The sequence below is a fragment of the Triticum dicoccoides genome, chromosome 2B (assembly GCF_002162155.2).
Source record: "Triticum dicoccoides isolate Atlit2015 ecotype Zavitan chromosome 2B, WEW_v2.0, whole genome shotgun sequence".
Classification (NCBI taxonomy): domain Eukaryota; kingdom Viridiplantae; phylum Streptophyta; class Magnoliopsida; order Poales; family Poaceae; genus Triticum; species Triticum dicoccoides.
In genome coordinates, this window is record NC_041383.1 from 819,129,899 (window position 1) to 819,150,202 (window position 20,304).

Sequence of the window (20,304 nt, forward strand, 5' to 3'; positions counted from 1 at the left end):
TCTCTCTCTCCGTGTGTGTGTGTGTGTGTTGTATTTTCAATCATTTGCCTGCGCCGGCCTACTGGTACTGGACACGTACCTACACTACGGTTAGAGACAAAATTGTGTCTCTGGTCAATTTTGTGGTGGACTAGACGACTGAACTACAGGTATCTACGTACGTACGGGTCTCGCAGAGATGAATTTTAGGCTCAGCTCAACTGCATCGATGTGCTATGAGTACCAGAAGAGGAATATGGTTTCGGAGGTACATCGATCCATCGAGCAGGAGTACCAGGACGCAGAGACGAATTTCAACCTCAATTCAAACTCAACATAGTACGTACCAGTATGAGTGTTATGAGGAGTACCAGCAGGAATATGGTGGTCACTTTAGCATGCAAAGTGCATATTGTCCCCACTTCAGGCTCTCCTGTAATATGAGCACCAGCAGAGGAATATGGTTTCGGACGTACATGGATCGATCGAGCAGGATTATGGTTGCAGAGAGGAATTTCAACCTCAATTCAAACTCAACAGAGTACGTACTAGTATGAGTCTATGAGGAGTACCAGCAGGAATATGGTGGTCACTTTAGCATACAAGTGCATATTGTCCCCTTCTCTTCCGGTATAGTAGCATCTGCTAGCTATACATGAAAGTAGTACTTACTAGCTAGTGGTGGTACCACACCACACTGTACTAAAAGTAGCCGGGCTCATGACTAGCTCTAGCGTGTACATAACTCTCTAGATGCCCTCAACCAAACAAAATAATTGAGATGCAAAGTACATAGGAGTATATACAAATAGAACCATATTAATCATAGGGTGAGGACTCACCCAACCGAGGAGAAGATGAAGAAGAAGAAGAGGCGATTAAGCAGCTGAGAAACGAGGTAGCTTGGTTGGTTGGTTGTAACACCAGAGGACCACCAGAAGGTAGTTTTTGTGAGGTGCTCAATTGCAATTGCAGTAGTTGTGAGTAAGAATGAGGTTGGTAGCTAGGGAAGCTTGATTGGAGCCCTATTTATATAACCCAGAAAGGACTGGATTGGAAGCACGCACATCCCTGGCATGGCTGATCACATCCACCACTCGATTTTTTGCATTGACAGTGACAGGTTAGTGAGAGAGGGCAGGGCAGGGCAGGGATAATCGATCTCTTCTAGTGAAAAGCCCTGGATTGCGCGTGGGGGTGGCTACTGGGTAGCTAGAGAAGGCAGGGGGGTGGTGGTGGCTGTCGATTTGGTCGGCTAGGAAGAAGAAGATGGACTAATTAGCTAGCAGCGACCACCCCCACTCACGAATCCATAAGCATATTTCGGTTGTCTGTCGGTCTACATCAGTCTCTATCAACTGATCAACTCGCTAGCTAGCTTTACCGCCGCCGTTATATTGTTGTGCAAGAATGACTTCCTATCTTCCCTACTTGCAACACACGTTAGCCTAGGCCTAGCTCAAGCTCACGGTTGTCCGGTTCTCTGGGTGCATATATAATGAGGAAATGAGGATTGTAGAACAAAGTATTTTGGGGACTGCACGACACCCCTAACCTGGGGTGTGGCTATCTCATCATATAGAGGTACCCAAGGGGTACAATACAACGTTACAATACAGATATACAGAGGCTACGTATATACAGTCTAACACCCTCCCTCAATCTTAACTATGTCCTGAAGTACAAAGCAAGTTAAGATTGCGCCTACAGCCTACAAACTGTGGTTGTGGTAGAGGCTTCGTGAAGATGTCAGCAAGTTGATCTTTTGACGAGATGAACTTGATACAGAGTAGCTTCTGTGCAACACGTTCCCGAACAAAGTGATAATCCACCTCAATGTGTTTTTTCCTCGCATGAAACACTGGATTAGAAGAAAGATATGTAGCACCAATGTTGTCACACCACAGGACCGGAGGACGAGCTTGAGGAACACGCAACTCTCTCAACAGAGACTGTACCCATATGATCTCAGCAGTCGCATCAGCAACGGCTTTATATTCAGCCTCAGTACTACTGCGAGACACAGTTGCTTGCTTGCGAGCATTCCAGGCGATCAAGTTAGGACCCAGAAATACCGCATAACTCCCCGTGGATCGCCTGTCATCCGGACTACCAGCCCAGTCAGCATCAGAGAAGGCCGAGAGCTCATACGACGATGCAGGCTGAAGATGCAGACCATAGGCAGTAGTAATACTGACATAGCGTAAAATACGCTTCACAGCTGACCAGTGAGACGTCCTGGATGCATGCAAAAACTGACAGACACAGTTAACTGCATAGGAGATATCATGCCTGGTAATAGTGAGATACTGCAGACCACCAACGATACTGCGATACTCAGTGGCATCATCAGACGAGAGAGAGTCACCATCAAGGGCAGACATCGGAGTGGAAACAGGTTTGCATTTGAGCATTCCAGCACGACACAACAAGTCCAAGGAGTACTTCTTCTGAGTGAGAGTCAGACCTGCAGAGGACCGTGTAACCTCAAGACCAAGGAAAAAGTGAAGAGCACCCAAATCCTTGACAGCAAAATCATCACGGAGAGCAAGCACAAGGCGATCAGCAGCAGCAGCCGAGGAACTGACAAGGATGATATCATCAACATACACCAGGATATACATCGTAACCTCAGGGCGCTGGAGGAGGAACAGTGATGTATCAGCAGTGGAGGGAATAAACCCAAGAGCCCGAAGAACAGATCCAAGTCGAGCATGCCAAACGCGAGGAGCCTGTTTGAGTCCATACAGCGCCTTGACCAGATGACAGAGATGATGAGGTCGTGTTGGATCAACAAAACCAAGCGGCTGACGCATATAAACCTCCTCCTCCAGAATGCCATGGAGAAAAGCGTTCTGCACATCAAGCTGACGAAGGAACCATCCACGAGTAACCGCAAGAGACAGTAGTAACCGAATGGTAGTAGGCTTGATAACTGGACTGAACGTGTCTTCATAATCAAGACCATACCTCTGTTTGAAGCCCTTGGCAACTAATCGTGCCTTGTAACGCTCAACGGAACCATCAGCATGTCCCTTGACCTTGAAAACCCACTTAGAATCAATGATGTTGACGCCAGACTTTGGAGGAACAAGACGCCAAGTATCATTCTGTTGGAGGGCATGAAACTCTTGTTCCATTGCAGCACGCCAATGAGGAATACTCAACGCAGCCTGAAAATGACAAGGCTCTGCAGTAGGATCGCCAGCAGTATGAGACATGCACGCAGCAAGCCACGCAACCGTGCCATCTGTCCACTCCTTCGGGCGAAACACGCCAGACTGGCTCCGTGTGCGCGGCCGAAGTGTGACCGCGGAATCTGCCGGCAAAGATGGTGCAGCAGAGGACGTTGATGAGGCCGGAGCCGAGTCCGGCGAGGCAGGCTCACCAGGAGCCAGAGCAGGCGACGGAGCCGATGGGCTAGCGGCAGCAGTAGCCGGCCCAGGAGACGCACCCGCCAGTGGCCCAGGCGAGCCACGCAGGGCTGGTGATGCCCGCGAACCAGGCGAGCCGGGCGAGACGGCCGCTGGTGTGGACGAGGCCCGCGAGTCGGGCGAAGCGGCCACTGGTGTGGACGGGGCCCGCGAGTCGGGCGAGACACCCGCCGGCGCAGGCAGGGCCCGCGAGCCAGAGGAGGCCGCCGGCGATGGCGTGGGCAGGTCCGGCACCCGGGAGGCAGTCGGGGTGGCCGCCTCAGGCGACAGAGGAACGAGTTGGCGGGTGCCCCCCGTTATGCATGGCACATGCACGTCCCGACCAGGAGGATCATCCGCGACCTGTTCATCAAGGAGCTCGAGCCGAGCACCATGTCCAATACCTGCAGCATGATTAGGAAGCAACGCAGGGGCATATGCAACATCCACAAACTGATCAGGCATAGGTGAAGACACAGGCACTGGTGGTGTGGAAGTGGTAAGGTCAGTCGGAAGTGCACGAAAAGGAAATACATTTTCGTCAAACACAACGTCACGAGAGATGTAGACGCGGTTGGTAGGAACATGTAGGCATTTGTACCCTTTGTGAAGAGAACTGTACCCAAGAAAGACACACTTCTTAGACCGAAACTCTAGCTTGCGCTTGTTGTATGGACGGAGGTGAGGCCAGCATGCACAACCAAACACTTTGAAGAAAGTGTAGTCCGGAATCTCATTAAGCAGGAGCTCAAGTGGGGTTTGCATTTCCAGAAGCCTCGAGGGGAGCCTATTTATAAGAAAACAAGTTGTAGAGAAAGCATCACTCCAGAACCGAAACGGGACAGATGCATGAGCTAGCAAGGTTAAGCCAGTTTCAACAAGATGACGATGCTTACGCTCAGCAGCACCATTCTGCTGATGTGTGTGAGGGCATGACACGTGGTGCGAAATCCCAAGCTTGTTAAAAAATGAGTTGAGGTTGTGGTATTCACCACCCCAGTCGGATTGGACATGAATGATTTTCTGCTTAAGAAGGCGCTCAACGTGTGCTTGAAACTGAATGAAGACATCAAACACATCAGACTTTCGCTTAATAAGATATAACCAAGTGAAACGGCTGTAAGCATCAATGAAACTGACATAATAATTGTGACCACTAACGGATGTCTGGGCATGACCCCAAACATCAGAAAACACAAGCTCAAGAGAATGTTTCACAACATGACTAGACTCTGAAAACGCAAGCTGATGACTCTTGCCCTGCTGACAGGCATCACAAATAGTTTCAGCAGTTTTATTGGACACAACTGGTAGATCATGACGATGCAAAACATGTCGAACTATGGGAGTCGCCGGGTGACCAAGGCGCGCATGCCAGTGTGTAGGAGACACACGAACACCACTGAACACCTGAGGAGAGGATGACGTGGAAGAGGTGCGCGGCTCATCAAGTGCATACAGGCCATGGCGAAGACGACCGCTAAGCAGAACGGCCCTCATGTCCCGATCCTTGATAAAGAAACAAAAAGGGTGAAACTCAGCAAGGACATTATTATCATGAGTAAGTTGAGGAATGGACAACAAACTACGTGTAGCAGAAGGAACACGAAGGACATTAGATAGATGCAATGTGCGAAAGTTGTGTGCAAGGAGAGAAGCCTGACCAACATGAGAGATGCGCATACCTGCTCCACTAGCGGTGTGCACCTGATCATGACCGCGATATGGCTCCTGAGTAGAGAGCTTACCCATCTCACCGGTGAGGTGGTTGGTAGCTCCAGTGTCCATGTACCATGCAGGATCAATGGAGTATGACGGAGTACGACCATGATCATGACTCGTCACGGTAGCGGCGGCCTGCTTGTCGTTCCCCTTTCCGTTGTTGCCGAGGCCCAGAAAATCCTACTTGTAGCGACGATGACAGCGAGAAGCAATGTGGCGCTCCAAGCCACACAACTGGCACGCCTGTTGGGCACCACAAGAGGAACAACACGCCACAGGCCGGTTACCACCTGTGATGGTCGGAGCGCTGCCCCTCGAAGCTGGTGATGAAGGCAACGCCGGTTTGCCTCCGGACGATGAGGACCGCTGAGGCTTGCCGCGAGTGGCAACATTGGCGGAGGCGAAACTGGGGGAAGCTCGGCGCGCCTTAATGCGCTACTCGCGGCCAAGCAGACGAGCATAGAGCTCACGAGGTGGTAGCGGGTCATCGCGACCGTGAACGTTCTCAATGAGATTGTCATAATCATCATCAAGCCCATTCAGTACGAACGTGGTGAACTCCTCATCATGTAGCGACTGGCCGACGGAGGCCAACGTGTCGGCGAGACCCCGCATCTTGTTGAAGTAGTCGGTGATGCTGAGGTCACCAAGCTTCGTGTCACCCAACTCAGTGCGGATAGAGTGAGCACGCGCCTGAGACTGAGAGGCAAAGCTGGTGTGAAGCGCCGCCCACGCCTCCCGGGATGTAGAAGCGAAGATGACCAGCGACGAGACGCTCGGGGTGAGCGAGGACTGGATGGCGGAGAGGATGGCCTGATCCTGAGCCACCCAGGTGTGGTATGCCGGGTGGTGGGGTGGTGGACACGGTATGGACCCATCAACATATCCCTCCAAGTAGCGGCTCCGCAGAAGAGGCAACACCTGGGCACGCCAGGACCAGTAATTATCCGGCGCAAGCTTCACCGGTAGCAGATGTGAAAAGTAGAACGGCGACGGCGCGGCGACCGGGTCGACATGAGCAGCAGGCACCGGATACAGTGCGGGGAACCCGGGAGGACCAGCGGCATGAGCCCCGTAGGGCGAGACGACCGCGGCCCCGGGAGGCTGCTGCTGTGGCGCGGCCGCAGCCCCGTACGATGGCTGCAGCGAGGCAGCCGCTCCCCCCGCGTAGGAGGCCGCAGCCCCATGCGGCCCTGGGTAGGCTGCGTAGGGTTGCTGGGGAGGCGACGGTGATGACCCATAGGGGTGGCTCTGTGGCGCCGCCGGTGGTTAATGTAGAGGCGGCGCACCAAATGCCGGCCATGAGGACGGCGGCAGCGGCGGAGCACCAGGGGCCATCGGAGGAGCGCCATACGGGTAGTAGCCGTAGGGCGAGGGCGCGGCAACGCCGTAAGATGGTGGCGCGGCGACGCCGTAGTGCGGTGGTGGTGCAGTGGCGTAGGCCGGTGGCGCGGCAGCATCGGCCGCGACCGGGGCTAGGTCACCCGAGGGCTCGCCATGCGGGCGAGATCCGATCGGGGACCCAGGCAGCGCAGGCGGCGGCGGGGCCCCATAGGCCGCCGCGAGAGGCCCGGAGGCGAGGAACGGCGACGAAGGGGCGAGAACCGGTGCGGCGGCGGCCGCGGCGACGGAGGTCGGCGCAACGGCGGCGGCGGCGGGAGCAGCGGAAGACATATCGTAACCTAAACTGATACCATGTAGAACAAAGTATTTTGGGGACTGCACGACACCCCTAACCTAGGGTGTGGCTATCTCATTATATAGAGGTACCCAAGGGGTACAATACAACGTTACAATACAGATATACAGAGGCTACGTATATACAGTCTAACAAGGATATACACATATATCGATTGATTCCTTGGTGAACAGCAAATCATTGCATCTCGGGCAGTGCACTTCCTGGTGAGCCTGCCACCGGCGAGCGAATCATCCTCGGGCAGTGCGCAGCAAATCATCGCATCTCCATCCTGTGATGTCCCACTACCTTTTCTTTTTAGAGGTCATGTCCCACTGTCTTTATACGGCACTAGGAATACTACCTACTAGAAGTTGTGAGTTGTCGCTGTCTGGCTTGGTGAATGCAATGCTTCTACTCAATCTGGGATTTACTTGCCAAGATTCTGCACATCATGGCATATGCATGCCTGTGGCCGCCCATTTCGATCTATTGGTAAGGACATGTCGCTGCATGCTTCGTATCTTATGCATCAATTAGACGGATTCATATAACATATGTTGCAAATTACGTACTCCAGTGACTTGAGAAAGTTCCAGCCTATCAGATTAGTTAATCTGAGCCGCCATCCATTCATATCTAACCAATAGCAGTAGTACTGGATAGGCACCATCAGTTAGTCGATTTTCTACACATAGCTCCAGGCGTGAAGACGGTGACAACGGGGCGTGCACAGCAAGGCGCAAGGGCGCTGGCGAGGCCCGGGATGGGAATGACCCCAGCCTGGGACGTCCCAACAGCGGCACCCCAGTTGGAAGGGTGCCAGAGGTTGATGTAGGGCGTTGCCGGCCCTGGATTGCGGCAGCCAGCGATGGTTAATTTGGAAGAATTTGGTAGACGCCAACTGTTCGATTTGAACTGACATGATTTTTTTTTTCTCATGCACCTACGGCGGTCTCAATTGAAAAAGTGTGTGGCTAGGACTTAGTCCACTAAGATTTAACCAAGTCTCAGCTAAGTGATATAACATGTAAGAAAAAAAGTCAAAAAGAAAATTTACACAGATCTCAATAATATCTCACGCATATTGCATTGACTGGGACATAACCAAGTTTAAGTCGACCGAGTTTTAGTAAAACTGATTTAAAAAAGCTGCAAATTGCACTATCGGGAAAAAGCCAAAACGAAATAAAGAAATCGCTTAGGTCAGATAGTTAATGAGCGCTAATAGAAATCCAACAGTTCTTTATCGGAAAAAAATTAGAAATCCAACAGTGGCAGACAAGGGTGCAACGTACGTACCACTGCGAGCTGTGTGTATATTTCTCCACTGTGTTGCTTGCATCCAACGTTACGGCTGCATTGAGCTGAGCGGGTAGAATACACAAATCATAGTTAACTCGGTTTATAGTACACTACTGACCACTGGAGTACATGCTGATAAATGCAAGTTGTGAGACGTACACAACATTAAAAAGCGTGTTGTGCTGTAATTGCGATGCTAATCAGTGGTGGAGTTCTAGCTAGATATTGATAACAGTAGCTAGCTCCACGGACAGTGTCACTCAGAAGATTAATTTTGGTCGAGCAGAGTATACGGACCGACAGTAGCTCTACACTACACATGTCAGGATCAGTGTGTACGTATATGTTTTCACAGGTTTAAGTAGATCAACAAAAAAAACGGAAAAAGGCTTCGAGCCAAACCTAGCACACAATTGTGGTATAGGATGTGGACACGAGTCTAGCTTCTGTATCGTCGGTGGGTCGTGGTTGGAGCTATGAATAATTGGCGCAGTGATCTCGCGCATCAACGCAACAGTTATATTCGTCTTGTGTCGGATGCTCCTCTAGATAGTTAAGTTTACGCATGGTAACTAAAATTCAACATGGAACATGCAGCAGTTTTAATCTCAGTCCAGGACTAACAGATTCAACACGGAGCGTGTACGTGGTGATGACACGGTACGGCCTGTCCATCGCTCCATTGCTATCCTCTTCGGGGTGGATGGGTTCTTAGACAGAATACGACTAATATTATTTTTATTTAAAAGAATTACTGGAAAAAAATCCTTAATAATGATAAGTCAAGCAAGAGTTCAACATTGAATTCTTATGGCATGGACAAGATATTCAGGCCATCATTGTGAGGGTGAGTGGGAAAATTAGAGAAAATTTTGTCTGGTTCTGTATATACAAGATGAAACCCCACACATTGCTGCGTGGCACGTGCAATTTACCATTCTACAGGCTGCATACTAGCATCCTACAAGCGTGGTATGTTAAAGCGTCGTATGCACAACATTTTATTCATGGATATCTTTTGTGTCGCTTTCTATGAAAATGATGGAGGCTAAATAATTTATTTAAAACGACGATGGAAATTGGCACGCAAGTCCATCGGGCATTCCAGGAACCGTCTGGATTGGCGTGAGGAGGGGAGACATACTTCATCTTCTCCTTGGCCTCCATAGCGGTGCATCTATAGCTGCCAAGCAAGAAAAGAAAGATGCTGCCGGGTTTGGACGATTTGCTGCAAGGCATGGCAGGCCACACATTCGATCCAACCAATATATACGCGTGCACCCATCAATGCCAGTCACCCTAGCATCCTGATTGATTCTTGCCCTGCTTCTAATTGGTTCCGGCCTTTTCTTTGTCTAGAGAAGGAAAGAACGAATGGTGGCTGCTGCTGGGAGGAGTACTACTATTCATAGGTTGCAATCAAGATCGTTTTTATTGCACAGGACGTTACTTTTTTTTTCTTTTTTCTTTTTTTGCGGGGAGCACCAGACGATTACTTGACTGCGAGAGGCGACAGCGACGATGACGGGAAGGGCGCCGCGTACATCCGACTAGCTTAGTCACTGGTCAAAGAAGAATCCAGGAGAGCTTCTTTCTGTCTTCTTCGGATCTTGGAAGATCTCCGTCCGCCATTGTTGCCCTGTTGTTTAACCTGGCTTCGAGTTTCCACGACAAGACGCACGTACGGGTACATATTATATTGATCATCTGCCTTTTATTAGCTGCTTTCTGTCATAGATCCACCATTCTCCTTTAGTCTTGGTTAGTGACTGACCGGACATTAGACGGGCCCAATTAAACTGCATTCTTGTTTCTTTCTGTGCTCGTCTGCCTTTTGGCTTCGTCTCCTCTTCTTTTCGTTTGCACGCCTGCTTGCGTCTCTTTTTGTTTCTTTTTGTTGGTGCGATTTTGTAGCCATCCTCCAACGATAACGTAAATTACTAGACCACTGTGATTTTGTAGCGTCTGTCTAATTATGTTTGATAATATGTTCGTACCACTGCACCATACGACGTGAGACCAGCATATGCGTGCATGCTGCTTTACAATTATACTACAACGCACAACGTGTTTTTTTAGGAGACAACAACGCACAACGTGTGCGTTGAAGAAATACACATACCCGGCCCTTGCCAGTAGGGTATATTGTAATCGTACGAGTGTCTGATTACTCTCATCGATCAGTTCGGTAGAATTGCAGTACTGCCGTCCATTTATGTAAAAACATACTGAATGGACGTGTTATCTAAAATTTTAATTCACTGGAGAAGTGTGAGTTAAGGATGGAAGAGACAACTGAAGAAGACACCCTGTCGAATCCAAGCTACACAAAGTGTAAATGGCTAGGCTGATGGATACCTCACCAATTTTCCTCTCAATGTCCAACTCGTCCCTACCTAGCTAGTATTATTTTTGTGATCCGTGTCTCCTTCTTCTATTGCTTAATTTCTGACTCCGCCCCAATTAGTAACTCAGTAGTATTATACTATTGTCATGAAAAAAAAAGGAAATGTAGATGTTCACCTCACTGAGCTAGTGTAGTTCTACCCATGTTAGGCTTTTCTTTTGCGGGTTACCCATGTTAAGCTTGAATCCGTCCATACGTACAAACTAAAGCTGAGTGCGAAAAAGACCAAGAAGATGTGTCGATCGACTCGAGCATAAGTGTGGAACACTCATCCAGCCTGGACATAACATGCTCAGTTGGGCAATGCAACTAGGAGTATGGGTCCAAGTGATAAACCAATTAATAATGACAAAAAAGACGCATAAATAATGCTGATTGAGCATAGTGTACGAACTGTCATAATTCTAAACATGTTACCATCAATTATTTAGGGATTGGCATTAGGTAGGATATAAATTAATTACGTGTTGAAATTAGGTAGTAGGATATAAATTACATGTAATTACGTGATTTGCGCTGATATTGATGTTCGGTATGGTATTAATTGCATGCTAAACATGTTGAAACGATCGCAATTAGAGTAATATTGGTCGTTCGATTGACAAGGTTTAATGGCCGAGATTAATTGGATCTGGCTCTTTGGATCTTTTCATATTGCTATAGATGCACGGACTTGATTATTACTATGAACCCGATTTGCATTCGACGTGTTCAGATCACATGAAGGCTATAAATTGGCATTGCTTTTGCCTCGCTATGGTAGAAAACGATGGAAGCTAGCAGGTTTAAAGCTAGGCTAGCTTAAATGCAACGATGAAAATATATACACGCGTCCGCCATTTCGGGGACCGGCTGGATTGGCTTGTGCAAAGGAGACATACTAGCATATCTTCTTCTCTTTGGCCACCGAAGTCCGAAGTGACAAAGTGCATGCACCCATCACTGCCAAGCAAGATAAGATAGCTACTGCGATCGATCGAGGTGCAAAGCTATGCATGGCCGGCCACACATTTCTCTCTCTACAGAACGATCGAAGGAAGGAGCTGTCTGCCATCGCTATCATTTTTGTTGGACCAGACGTTACATGATCGCGACGCCAATGACGAGGACACCGGCCGCGTCCGATCACTGTCACTGGTCAAGGAAGAATCTCACAAGATCTCCATCCTCGTTTTTTGCGCTGTTTGAATAGTCTGGCTTCAGGTTTCCACGACAATACACACGTAGGGTACGTACTATATTGATCGTCTTCCTTTTATTTGCTGCTTTATGTCCTATATTAATTGGCCATTCTCCTTTAGTTGCAAGACTAGCCTTGAATCGATGACCGGCCGGAAAGAAAGACGGGTCCAAACTGCTTTCTGTCTTCTGCTTTTTATGGTCTCTGCTTCTTTTTGTTTGCACGCTTGCTTATATCTGTTTTTGTGCAGTGTAGTATAGTGTAAAGAAGTCTGGTCGGTGTTCACACGATAAAATTTCTGGTCAGGGTCGCTATTGTGGGGATCGTGCAACAATCGCTATCTATCCATTGGATCCATTGGAATTCACTTTTGGCACTTCTTACGTAATCTGCAACAATCCCACTTTTTACTAATTTTTGTTTCAGTTTTTACTGCTCGCCGCGGGCGAATTCGAGCTCGTAGAAGAACACTTATGATACTGCATAGTGCATACATACTCAATTATCTAAGTGCGTCTTCCAGCTCTGTATCTCTCCACTCTATTGCTAGCATCCTACATCGCAGCCAGATTGGGCGGATAGAAATAGAATACACAAATCATGCGAGTTCGTTCCAGATTAAGCACTCAATTAATTGTACTTATCTCGGCTATAGTACATTCATTAGCACAAGGGAGATGCACACCGGGCTTGCTGCTATTTGCAAGTTGTAACTGCAATTTTCAGGTACATGCTGATGGATGCAAGTTGTGTCAAGTGTATGGACTGTAATAATTCTAAACATGTTACCATCAATTATTTAGGGATTGACATTAGGTAGGATTTAATTTAGTTACCTATTGAAATTAGGTAGGATATAAATTACAAGTAATTACGTGATTTGCGCTGACATTGATGTTCGGTATGGTATTAATCGCACGCTAAACATGTTGAGCGATCGCAATTGGAGTAATATTGTTCATTTGATTGACATGATTTAATGGCCGAGATTAATTGGATCGGCCTCTTTGGGTCTTTTCATATTGGTATTGATGCAGAGACTTGATTATTATTATTTTGGTGAAGATTGTGGTTTATTTGGTTACTATGAACCCGATTTGCATTTGAGGTGTTTAGATCACACCAAGGCTATAACTTGGCATTGTTTTTGTCTCGCTATGGAACAAAACAATGGAAGCTAACTGATTTAAAGAATTCTAGTGAATGGCTTCCCTAGCAAAACAAAATCTTGCATGGTTGTGCCCTTCATCAGGGAGACCTCCTGTCCCCCCTTGTTGTTCATTTTGGTCATGGTCGTCTTGACGCTATCTTACTTAAGATCGAGGATGCTGGAGTTTTCGCTCACGAGATGGGTCATTTGACATCGTTTGCCACTATATGCCGATGATGGCGTGCTTCTGCTCGCTCCTACTATCACGAAAACTAAAGTTGCGCTGGATCTTCTGAATATTTTCAGAGAGGCATCCAGCCTTAAATGCAACCTTTCTAAGAGCTCCATCACTAGCATTTGTGCTGAAGCGGTTGAGAAGTTGTTTGGGATGGTGATGACGGCAATGTCCCCGGCGGCGTCTCGGCGCTACCGGAGGAGAGAGGGTGTTGACCTATATTACAAAAACAATAGAAAACAGGAACTAGCCTTTGGCACTGGATTAATAGATTAGTCCAAATAAATATTGTGCTGAAAACATAAATAAATTATGTAAATATAGCACCAAAACTTCATAAATTATTTATACGTTGGTGACATATCACCTGACACCGATTCTCGCCATTACACACGCACGACGAGGAACCCTAACCCCATCGCCCTTAGGTGCCGTCTAGAATCTACGCCGAAACTCCTTGTAATCTGTCACAATAGACGAACTTGTGTCGGATCGGATCCCGGAATATTTACTAAAACAATAAGTGTTGCCCATGAAAACCTTACCTATCTGTTAGTCGGAGCTGAGTCACCAGGATTCCCCTCATCGCCACCGACCACCGCAGTAGGCGAAGGGGAGGAAAATCCCTCCAATATGGCTGTCATAACTACAAAAAATACATGGCGATGGGGGGTTAAGGTACTTTTATTAAACACCTTTACACTACTTGTTTACGTAAATGTTTCCATCTCTAGAAACCACAAACAGGATATCTTCGAGAAATATATGATTTAGAGACCTCTATGAAGATATTCAAAGATGAACACAAAGATATATACACCATATTCATCAAAGTATGACAAATAAATCAATGAAATCATACAATTTTGTGTTTTAAATCTTATTTTCTCACATTTATGGGACCGGGTTTTAATATCGATCTACAGTGTAATGTATCAAAAATAGGAAAAAAATTAATGTAAATTTTATTAAAAACATAATTCATGTTTCCACATTTTCGGTGATTAACATTAGTGTTTTAGCATAAAAGTATTATTAATATTCAACAACATATCATATAACTAGTTATCATAAGTTATAAGAAAAACTAAGATTGTGATAAAAGAAAAAACGAGTTACAAATAAGTATAAAATGTGGTGCTTATTTAATAAGTCAAAGTATTCCTCAACAAATATTCCTACAGTCATAGTATGTTAAGAACTTACTAATGGCATTGGCGCGCACTAGCCGCGCGTCCTCTGTGTTAGCACTAAACTTGGATGATATCGTGTGTGGCTTACCAGAAAGAGAAGCAGTGCAGCAAAGCAACACTGACATGTTAGTGATTAAAAAAAGGGCATGGTAATAGACCTACAGCAGACGAATGCTAATTCATCAAGTAAAGGAAGAATAGTAGTTTCACCGAGAGCAAGAGGTCTACATTATCATAGAATGATTATACTTACGACGTGAATGACTGGCAGTTCAGATTGTTCCGGACCTTGTTGTGGAGAATCCATTATCACAGAACACAGGTGTGAAAGCTATTCCTGACGTTGATATTGCCTGGGCTTAACACTTGGAAAGCTTCAAATACAAATACTTGTAGATTTAGGTTGTTAGTCAAATACTCTAATCCATCTCCGCCACTTACCTAGCAGTTGTGGAGTTCTTTCTTGCCACTAAGATGTAAGTATACTGCAGTAGTGATCTGTTGCGCTGCGGAATGTGACACTCGGGTGAGCTGGCGTATTCTTTCTCGCCACTAATATGTAAGAATACTACAGTAGTGTGAACTGTGCTGCGAGTGACTTTTCTTTTCTTTGCACATGTTATCAGTGTCTGAGTTGGAACTTGCGAAGTCAATGACATATTCCGGATCTTGATGCTGGAATGTGACATCTATTATGAGGGTCACATGTGCTCGGACAAGAGTTTTCATCATTCCAATTCCCTTTAAACTGATGCTTGATTCTGGCCCAAAATAAGATCAACAGAATTATCTACTTCTAATTAAACCAGTCATTATTTTTGTGGCAATTACACAATGTTTGTACATATATATTCCAAAGATTATATGAAGTTTTTAAATACTATTTGATTACTTTAGCTAATCCGGTAGTTATGTATTTTTGGACAATGACATTACTTTTCTTATCATCAAGGAAATTAGAACTTAAACAACGTAGTTCTAACATATAAAAAAGTTAAAATTAAAATTTTCTGACTTTAGAAACTATTAATTTGTAGAGTAAATTATAATGATGGGGAACTACAATAACTTGGGTTACTGCCACTCCAAGCTATACCAATACATCCTATTAACTCCGAGAACCTTTTCAGCTAATGCCACTATACTAATCGCTGATTAGTTGTGTCAAAGAGTTTTGCTCAAAAATAAAGTGTTCATGAGTTGACTATATGCAATTAATAAGGCCATGTCAAAAGCTAAGACATTAGCTCATCTCTACTTCCATGTACACAATGATGAAAAGAGAAGTAATTCAAATATAGGATGGTACTATATTGTTGCTTGCTTATCTTATTCCATAGTGGAACTAACTGCAGGCATGACTAATATCAAAGCCCCAAAACCCATATGCAATGAGATTTTAAACCCACCCTCAACATAAGGTACCTAAATTATGATAGAGCTATCTGGTACATACCTCAAGTTGTTCATGCAGCTGCTTTTGTTGTTCTAACTGGAGACATAATGCTTCAGAGAGATCAAAGTTCCTGCAGATACATAAGAACTAATGCTCAAAATCCATTAGGAACCTTCCAGTGCTCTGTTTGTCAGCTATCTTTGTGTGTGTGTGCGGTGTGAACTTTTGTTGGATCTTACGGCTCTGGTGGTTTGCTTTATAAAGTGGGGCGAGTCCTTTTTCGGTAATCCAGTATATAGTTTGTGGGGAGATGACAATCAACTTGTCGATAAAAGTAAGTTGTTCCGTACTTATTGTTAGAATTTAGCAAGGTACATAGTTAAAAAGGGTAGCAATTGGAATAAGGTTTAAAGGCCAAATACATGTCACAGGAAGAAACCACAGGTAGAACATGACCGTCCAATAAGTAATATGAGAGAACCAATATTTGTTAATGAATCAATTTTAGCATGGAGTGTAGTGTTGTAAAATTGTGATTGATAATAATGGCCTAACCGGAGTCCCAGTACACTGCTCAACCAAATGACATCTATGTTACTAGAAACTGTTTGCTCTTTTTTCTTGCAAGCAACACTTTTTTCATTCTCTTGAATCACCCGGTCAGTTCTGTTGACCGTATGATGGGATACGAGTTTTCCATTCAGAAATTGATGTAAAAGAAAATGAAGTAAACCATACAGTTTTCCCGTCATATTTAACATCAGTATAATCAACATAAGTTAATTAAATTTCATATAGGTTGCAAACTTACCCTTTAAGCAATTCATTGCACTGATGGTACACCGCATGTATCACCACAACACGATCTTCCTGTTACCAACAACATCCATCTAACTGCAAACACATAGCAATTGTATCATTATGTCGTAGACTGATGCCAAATAAATCGACATGCACAATTGATCAAGAGGAAATCGATGTAGCGAAAGGCGACTTACATTGCAGCGTTGATGTAGAGGTCCTTTAGGTCAATATTGAGCTCCTGTTTCCATTCTCTAGGCCAAAGAACACTTATAGAGATATTAACCACCACAAGCATGTTAGAGCTTGACAAATGAAATCAAAAGAGCACCCCTATATATAGAAAAGAAACATTTTGATGGCATAAAGCCAGTGACGAGAGGGATCCAAGAGGGACCCTCACCTGCGTGACCATGCCCTAGAAGTCAGAGGTTGTCAACGCATTAGAAAATAGGATAAAAGAGGCCAGATTAGGGATGACAAGAGTAGCATGGTTTTGCACATAGACATAGAATTACAACTGCTACAAACTCTGTATGGAAATCATTTCCAATTCTAATTATACTAGCATATAAGGAAATGGATGATAGAGCTTGATGCTGAAAGATAAAATATACTAACAGTTTACTGACTGTATCATGCGAATCCAAGCCAGATTGTAGTCCATGCTAGATTCTAGTCCATCAATCACGCCTTGAACATAATCATAAGAGTATTTAGGGTCACCACAAACAAGAAAGCATCTCGTTACGGTCTTAAGCTCCTCAAAGTTTCAGTCATGTAATTAACCATATCGTCTATGAAATAACAGTAACAAAACCCCTAAGATACTTGTTTGCCTAGAAGACAACTTTAAGTCTATCGATTTTGTATGTTTTATACAAATTCGGAAGGGTTGGGTATACTTCTTTAATAAAATCCCTGCAAAAGTAGAGGTTTTACCTCTTATTTGTATTTTTGGATTTATCCTTTGATGTGTGGGTGCCATAATGTTAAAAAATACTTAGGAAAGGCGAGTCATGTTGTTTTTATTCAAAATTCTTATCATAGAATTTTCTGTTCATGAAATCATAAACTAGACATCCCTATCAGGATATTTTTGAGATCATCAATTTATATCAGAAATGTATAAACTCTGTTGATGCAAGTATCACAAATGAATCCACAAAAATATTCAAAACTGTGTTTTTGTTCTTATTTTCTCTCATTTATGGGATCATATTTAAATACTTAAGGTGGAATGTGTCAAAAATTTATAATGTCACTTGTATTAGAAACACGATTGAATTGTGCATAGTGGATGCCTATTTTAAACGACGAACGTTACAAATCTAACATGAGTTTGTTATTAATATTTAATAGCGTCATCACATGACAAGTTGTCATAAGTTATCAAAACAATATTAGCTTTCAATGTGATATGATAAAAATGAGTTAAAAATAAGCATAAAAGTTTAGTATGAACATGTTCAAATTGTGACTCCTCAACCTCACAAACCATTTTTATAGATAAAATGTATAAAGCTCAACTTTAAATATGTGAAGTCGTTAACTAGTTGAATTGAGGTTCTTATTATTACGAAGGCAAGAGCTTGGAGAAAAATTAAAAGATTACATGCAAAGATCGCTCAAGAGAAAAGACCTACACTAAAAGAATTAAAGTTATTCTTTCGCTTTGTTTTGATAATAATTTGTAAAGTGAAAAATAGTGCTAATCAACATGAAAACACTTAAATCTGATATATTTTATAATGGGCCATTCTGGAAGTGTTACATGGAGGAATATTTCTAATTAAAATGGAATGGTGAAAGAGTAGGGCAACTAGGGCGACTAATCTCCGTACATGACCTTCTGCCTTCCAGCTTCTCCTCCCGCATCATCATCATTAATTAGTCAAAATTTGCATTGAATCATAGAGGAAACCGTGTTGTCAAGCAAGATGGCTCACTATGGTGGAGGATGTTGCAATAGTGGAGGTCATGCCGATGAAAGTCATCCGGCTATTGCTGCAGCCATTGCATGTGTTCGGGCCTAGATCTAATTGCACTCCCCTGATCGTGTGAAGAAGTGGAGGACAGAGGGAACTATCCTAGTTCCAAGGTGTGCGGCCAGTGGGCAATGGCTACCGAGTTTTGTTAGATCTAGGTGTTGCCGCAAACAAGTTGGCGTGGTTTGGATTTGGGCTCTTTGGCACATTACTTATCCAAACAAAAATCTGTTTTAGATATTTTCTGTATGTAATTCACTTATTTAGATATTGTACATGATATCAGTTTATCATGTTACAGCTTGAGGACCATATGTTCCATATTTTAACTATCAATTGCCCGCAAAAAAATTGTGCAAGTGGTTACCCTACAAGTTAATTTTATTAAACAAGTTGACAACTATTTTGTTGCCATTCGTATATTCTTGATTGAATCGAAAACATATGAGATAAGTTTGTACGTCTTTAAGAACATTTGCCTTCCATCTTCATTTTTTATTATCATAGTACAATCAAAGTCGCTCACATGCACGAGCATACACTCATCCCTATGACGCACGCACACACACCCTACCCCTATGAGCACCTCCAAGATACTGAGCCGGCATAGCATCTTGAGATTTTACCAATTATTTGCTTATACTGCAATATTTGCTAAGACGGTTAGTATACAACCAAATACACATTTTCTAATTTACATGGAGACACATGTTTCCAGTAGCTCCCCCTGGTCATATACATGTGGTCATATCTACTTGAAAAGTATTATTTATCTATTTTCATAAATAATCATGTCATGTTTTAATATAAATATATTATGAATGTTATAAAGAATTATGAAGGATCAAATCATCCATTATAAGATATCAACATGATACGGAATTTTATATTTCAAACTAAATGAAGGAAAATAAAAATTGTTGCGGTGTGTTATAAGACATTAGTTACCCACACACTGAATTTCTTGACATCTCGAGGATAAATAGATGGGTATACATATGTCATACCCTATTCAAGCGCATCATTTTACATATGAACATGAAGAGGAACTATCTAAAGAGACAACACAGTAGAATATGATGCATCACCATATTGATTGTATATAGCTAATCACTTATGGTAAGATGCACCATCTTCCTACCAATATATATGCAATAAATCGAAGAAGCATCTATATTTAAATTTATATTAGCACTAGGTAGGATTAGTATTCTATATGTGCAAACAATTAGGTTGGAGTGTAGTCCTAATCAACATCAAAACACTTACCTATAATATGTTTATCATGCAACATTCCAAAATTGATACATGGAGGAAAGGTTTTTTAAAAAGGAATGGTTAAACCCGAAGGCGTATAATGTGAAAATTACTCCTAAAGTCCTCCTCCCTCAAGCTCTTCCACCCCATTATCCTAAAGCAAAGACCGTGCAGACCCAGTGTCGAGCGCGGGTGCCCACTGGGTCCAGGGCGACGTGCTCTAGAGCAAGAGGGTTCCCTGTGGTCCCACATGATGTAGCATGCCTCAATTGTGTTTTGTGATGCTTGGTGACGGTGGAGGACAACCACAAAGATTGTAGGAGAGGCGGTGCGGCTAGGAGGACAACCATTACATGTACTCGTGTATGGATCTGGTCGCGCTATCATGCTCTGACTAAGATGTCCAAGATATAGACGACAATCGTAGTGGCGCGGTGGGTGTCTGGTCGGGAAAAGCTTGTCTTAACGGAGGTCATCGGAGATGATGATGATGGTTGCGGGCATCCTTCTTCTCATTGGAGACATCGTTGAAGAACTCATCCTCTCATCCAATTGATGTCAAACAGACTCGAGGTGGTTGTAGTGGTAGTTGGTAAGGCC

The 20,304-nt window shown here is 44.2% G+C and overlaps 1 protein-coding gene across 1 annotated transcript in view; it reads right to left on the reverse strand.

Annotated features, from left to right (window-relative positions):
- Positions 1-995, reverse strand: part of LOC119366599 (NAC domain-containing protein 30-like) — a 3,535-nt gene extending 2,540 nt beyond the window's left edge. The window contains exon 1 of the mRNA XM_037632356.1: positions 822-995. The gene's annotated coding sequence lies outside the window, so the exon portion shown is untranslated. The remainder of the gene's footprint in view (positions 1-821) is intronic.
- Positions 996-20,304: the final 19,309 nt, after the last annotated feature.